Source organism: Salvelinus namaycush, chromosome 33, assembly GCF_016432855.1.
Source record: "Salvelinus namaycush isolate Seneca chromosome 33, SaNama_1.0, whole genome shotgun sequence".
Lineage (NCBI taxonomy): Eukaryota > Metazoa > Chordata > Actinopteri > Salmoniformes > Salmonidae > Salvelinus > Salvelinus namaycush.
In genome coordinates, this window is record NC_052339.1 from 20,868,881 (window position 1) to 20,874,880 (window position 6,000).

General features: G+C 40.6%; 1 protein-coding gene across 1 annotated transcript in view; it reads right to left on the reverse strand.

Moving 5' to 3' along the window:
- LOC120027583 (protein AF-10-like) overlaps positions 1 to 5,488 on the reverse strand; it is an 87,391-nt gene extending 81,903 nt beyond the window's left edge. The window contains exon 1 of the mRNA XM_038972562.1: positions 4,524 to 5,488. The gene's annotated coding sequence lies outside the window, so the exon portion shown is untranslated. The remainder of the gene's footprint in view (positions 1 to 4,523) is intronic.
- Positions 5,489 to 6,000: the final 512 nt, after the last annotated feature.

A 6,000-nucleotide genomic window follows, 5' to 3' on the forward strand; every position in this document is an offset into this window, starting at 1 on the left:
CACAGCTTTGTGGAAGTTACCTGTGATGCTGATGTTTATACCAAGGTTTTTGTGTGCTATAGGGCAACGTTGTCTAGATGTAATTTGCATTTGTGGTCCTGGCGGCTGGACCTTTTTTGGAACACCATTATTTTGGTCTTACTGAGATTTACTGTCAGGGCCCAGGTCTGGCAGAATCTGTGCAGAATATATAGGTGCTGCTGTAGGCCCTCTTTGGTTGGTGACAGAAGCACCAGATCATCAGCAAACAGTAGACATTTGACTTCAGATTCTAGTAGGGTGAGGCCGGATGCTGCACACTGTTCTACTGCCATCGCCAATTCGTTGATATAAATGTTGAAGAGGGTGGGGCTTACGCTGCACCCCTGTCTCACTCCACGGCCCTATGGGAAGAAATGTGTGTGTTTTTTGCCTATTTTAACTGCACACTTGTTGTTTGTGTACATGGATTTTATAATGTCAACACCACTTTCCATCAATTTGTAAAGCAGACCCTCATGCCAAATTGAGTCAACGTTTTTTTTTTAACTCAACAAAGCATGACAAGACTTTGCCTTTGTTTGGGTTTGTTTGTCAATTAGGGTGTGCAGGGTGAATACGTGGTCTGGCGTACGATAATTTGGTAAAAAGCCTATTTGATATTTGCTCAGTACATTATTTTCACTGAGGAAATGTACAAGTCTGCTGTTAATGATAATGCACAGGATTTTCCCAAGGTTGCTGTTGACGCATATCCCACGGTAGTTATTGGGGTCAAATTTGTCTCCACTTTTGTGGATTGGGGTGATCAGTCCTTGGTTCCAAATATTGGAGAAGATGCCAGAGCTAAGGATGATGTTAAAGAGTTAGTTGGGTTGGAGGGGTTTTATTTTGTCCAGGAGTTCATTCAAGGCAATTGGAGAATCCAGTGGGTTCTGGTAGTCTTTAATAGTTGATTCGAAAATTTGTATTTGATCATGTATATGTTTTTGCTGTTTGTTCTTTGTTATTGAGCTAACAAGATTGGAGAAGTGATTTACCTATACATCTCCATTTTGGATAGATAATTATTTGTGTTGTTGTTTGTTTAGTGTTTTCCAAATTTCCCAGAAGTGGTTAGAGTCTATGGATTATTCAATTACATTGAGCTGATTTCTGACGTGCTGTTCCTTCTTTTTCTGTAGTGTATTTCTGTGTTGTTTTAGGGATTCACCATAGTGAAGGTGTAGACTCAGGTTTCCTGGGTCTCTGTGTTTTTGGTTGGACAGGTTTCTCAATTTCTTTTTTAGGTTTTTGCATTCTTCATCAAACCATTTGTCATTGTTGTTCATTTTCTTCAGTTTCCTATTTTTTTTTTTTTTTATTTAATAGGGAAGCTGAGAGGTCAAATATACTGTTAAGATTTTATACTGCCAAGTTTACACCTTCACTATTACAATGGAATGTTTTGTCCAGGAAGTTGTCTAAAAGGGATTGAATGTGTTGTTGCCTAATTGTTTTTTGGTAGGTTTCCACACTACATTCCTTCCATCTATAGCATTTCTTAATATTACTCAGTTCCTTTGGCTTTGATGCCTCATGATTGAGCATTGCTCTGTTCAAGTAGACTGTGATTTTGCTGTAATCTGATAGGGGTGTCAGTGGAATGACTGTGAACGCTCTGAGAGACTCTGGGTTGAGGTCAGTGATAAAGTAGTCAACAGTACTACAGCCAAGAGATGAGCTATAGGTGTACCTACCATAAGAGTCCCCTCGAAGCCTACCATTGACTATGTACATACCCAGCGTGCGCCATAGCTGCAGGAGTTGTGACCTGTTTTTGGTTTGTTATGTTGTCATAGTTTTGCCTAGGGGGGCATATGGGGTAGGGAATGCTGTCTCTCTCTCTCAATTCAATTCAAGGGGCTTTATTGGCATGGGAAACATATGTTAACATTGCCAAAGCAAGTGAAGTAGATAATATACAAAAGTGAAATAAACAATAAAATGAACAGTAAACATTACACTCACTCTCTCAGCTAAGGAAGTACCTAAGAGAGAAGAGAGCTGCATTTTCCTTTCTTTTCCGGAGGGAGGGGAGAGGAGACCGTGGGACAGTGGGGGAGGGCCATAACACTCCATGAATGAGATTGGGCGCATTTGCTCTTACACCCCCCACAACTGTTAAATTTATGAATCTGGATTACCAGAACGGTCTAACAAGTAGCCTTGCTATCTCCATATTTAGCTTTTTTATACTTTTTCTCAAATCATAGTTGACATATAGCTACAGTAGGCTACAGTAGGACTATTTACATTGACCCCCCCCCATTTTTAGCTGCTGCTACTCTCTGTTTATTATCTGTGCATAGCCACTTTACCTCTACCTACATGTACATATTATGTAAATGACCTTGACTAACCTGTACCACCGCACATTGACTCTGTACTGGTACCCCCTGTACATAGCCTGGTTACTGTTATTTTATTGTTGCTCTTTAATTATTTATTATTGCAGTTTTTTTTACTTCAGTTTAATTTAGTAGATACTTTCTTAACACTTATTTTTCTTAAGACTGAATTGTTGGTTAAGGGCTTGTAAGTAAACATTTCACTGTACGGTCTACTACACCTGTTGTATTCGGCGCATGTGACACATACAATTTGATTTGATTTGAAAATAAACACCACCAGGCCGGTCCTGCCACTCTGCAGCCGGCATCGGTGTGTCTCAGCTTCGTCGGAGTGGAAGGGGGACGTCCCTATACAACCTCAGGCCTGGAGGGTTAGTTAATGGGTTGCACAATAGAGCTATACGCCATCCATAGGCTACACACAGCATATTTCCTAATTCTAAGATCCATTGGCGTCCTTATGAATTATTTATTGGTACGTTGATAGGTAACACATCGCTAGACTACAGGCTATATCCCTGTCCATAAAATAGACAGTGTTCATTTATTGTGCTGTGATTTGTGATATGTTTTAGATTTGAAAGAATGTTGAAATTTGACAGACGAATAGCCTATTGCACACGAATATTGTTGGTCATCAAAAATTGATGCACCAATTCTTTGATTGAAATGTTGTTGTTTTTAATTGAGGATTAATGTAGTACAATTATTATTCAAAAATGTTGATGAAATAATCATGCTGAAATTAAAACTATGTTACCCCTCCACTGTCAATTAAATAAAGTAGCCAACTGATAATGGACTATGTTTGATTGTAATGTAGGCTATATTAAATGATTGTATAGAACTAGGCCTATATTAAATTACATTTCACATCAATTAAATTATTGATTTAAATAAAAGCAGCCTATAATAAATAGCATGACGGGGCTATTAAGCTGGTAGAGATTGTATAGTGGTAAATTAATTGAGCTATGAAGTAAAGACTAAGTTGCAAGCTACATGTTGAGCTTCCCCTAAAAACATGAGAAAGTAAAATGCATGACATGCACGCGAAATGATGTGTAATATACACGAAAAATCATTTTGTGTGTGTGTGTGTGTGTGAAATAAGCCTCCGTCCAAAACATGTGGCATTCACGAAAGGTCAAGGGAATGGGTCGTGTGCTTAGATCTGACAATAAATCACATTCTCCACATCTACTGGAGCAGTGGTGATGCGTCAGACACTACTGTGGCAACATCCTGCATACCTATTGGACATAGGCCTACATCCTCTCCTCCCTGGTGCCCCCCCCCCCCAGCCACAACACGCTCACACTTCGGGCTCAGATTGCATGTAAAATCGCATTCTTAGGGGGGATCCGACCAAGATAATTTATTTGTTTTGGCATGGCTCTTGAATTTGTGCCGTAAAAAGCCTATCTACAAGTGCCTCGACCAAGTGTATCCATAAAACTCAATGCAAAACAATTTACTTGTGGCAGGGTGGGGAAAGGGACACGTTCAATAAAATGCACACTATGAGTTGGATGTTAGAGAAGCAAGTTGGTTTCAAGGGTTAAGGTTTTGGGATTTCAGAGTTTGGGTAGAGTGAAGCACTTTCAGAGCAACGGGTTTTCTTTCTACCAGCATTGCTTTTTAAGAAATCAACCGAAACACGAACGGGAGTTATTCAGCTATTTAATCACGGTTGACAGATATCCGTTTTGTGGTGTGGTTTTCCCACATGGGAAACACGCGCACTCACATACACCTAATATAATAGCTACACCACAGGTTTTAAAGTCGTGTGCCTCAACATTTCCACGTGGGCATATTTTGTTAAAATAACTGCATTTACGTTCGTAATGGGAGGCCGATTCATGTTGTTTAATGCTCAAATATTCTACTGGCTGTTCGGCACATAGGCCTGTATTTTTTTCTTCGTATTCACTTCACAAGTCTCTCAAATAGACTATACCTGCGTGCAACCACATCCTGTAGGCTATAAAGGCCAAGAAAAGGCTTTAGAAGTGTAAACGAGAGGGAAACATTACTCTTGTTCTTTGTTCTTTGTTCTGCATCGTTTTCCGAGAAAAGCGCGGACGTGTGTGAGTGCGTGCGCATGTGTGTGTGTGAATGACTAAGTGTGTGTGTGTGTCCTCTTACCTTCCACTCGCTCTAATCCGCCAATCTCCTCCATCTGCGCAGCCATGTCTTCGCCAAAAGCACACGTGCACATTACAACAAACATATCTATCCGCCCGAGTGATGAATGTGCGCCCCGGGAAAGGCAGGAGGCTAGTCTGACAGTCGGGTCTCTGGTCGCGGTATTCCCCCGGTATTATCGAGCTTCCATGCAGCTCGCTGATGTCGCTGATGTGCAGCACGCTGATGTGCCGCTCTGGGGCGTGAGTCATCTGCAGTCCACCGGCCTGACCGGCTGAGCTCAGAGGGAGAGAAGAGAAGAGAAGAGAGGGACCGAGGGGGCTCCTCTCACAATGGGCCGGAGAAACGCAGGCAACAGTAGCCACAACTTCTGAATAGCCTGTAGCAGCTGATGGGAATATCGATGTTAAATAGGCTACAGAACTGCAACACAAAACGAAAGAGCAGCCCAAACGTTTAGCCTATATAAGCAAACAACGTGTAATGGGTAAACAAATGCGTGGTTAAAAAATGTCGAACTTAAAACGCTATCCAGAGCAAGAAAATACCGAGCTGCAATAGGGAAGTTCATATAGAGCACAGGGGAATAGCACGTACCATGAACAAATACTCAATATACATTTTTGGGTTTCAAATAAAATATATATATTTTTTGTATTTTGATTCATTCTTTAAGGCTGTATAAAATGCTGGCCTGTATAAAAAAAGATGCGCTGTAGGCTTCCCCATACCCTGAAATTACACAAATGAAATTCACAGTAGGCCTAATGTACCTTGTTAAACACAATAATGATTCGAGGGTCTTTAGCCTACAATATCAGTGAAATTAGGCTATGGGTTGTAGACTATTGGTTTGGTAACGTGTTAAATACAAAACATTCAGTCTACATTGTCACATTTTTTAATTGCCCTTTGGGTTGATCCGATGGGGCACATGCGTCTTTTCTGCATCATCACATCATTTAAATATCTGTAGCACGACAAAAAAATACCTTATTTTTACGCGTTATTGATTAGTTCAGGGAACGTCAATTTAAGAAATTCTTGGATAATGGAGGGGCCTACAAATCATCGTGTCAATTTCTGCATAATTTTTGATAGCCCTATACATGATTCCCCCTGACCCTGTGAACGTGTCACTTTACTTAATTATTATTGTTTTATTCATAACAGGATCGTTAACCTATGACAGCAAACATTTGTGTTATAAGGGCTAAAAACGTTCAGTGTCCAATCAGACTAGATTTATTCTGTTGGCCTGTAAACTCCGTGATTTGCTATGCCGACATTCCCTCAACCCGACAACAGACAGGCCTTATATTTCTGTCTGTCTGCTAACTTCTTCAGGGCGAGAGACTTCAGACAATATTCCGAACAGAACAGTGATGACATCTGTATAAAGTATTGATGAAACTATGAACGTTGTTATGTCTGCAAGGCGAGATCAAACCATATGTTTTATCTGCAGCGTAGCCAT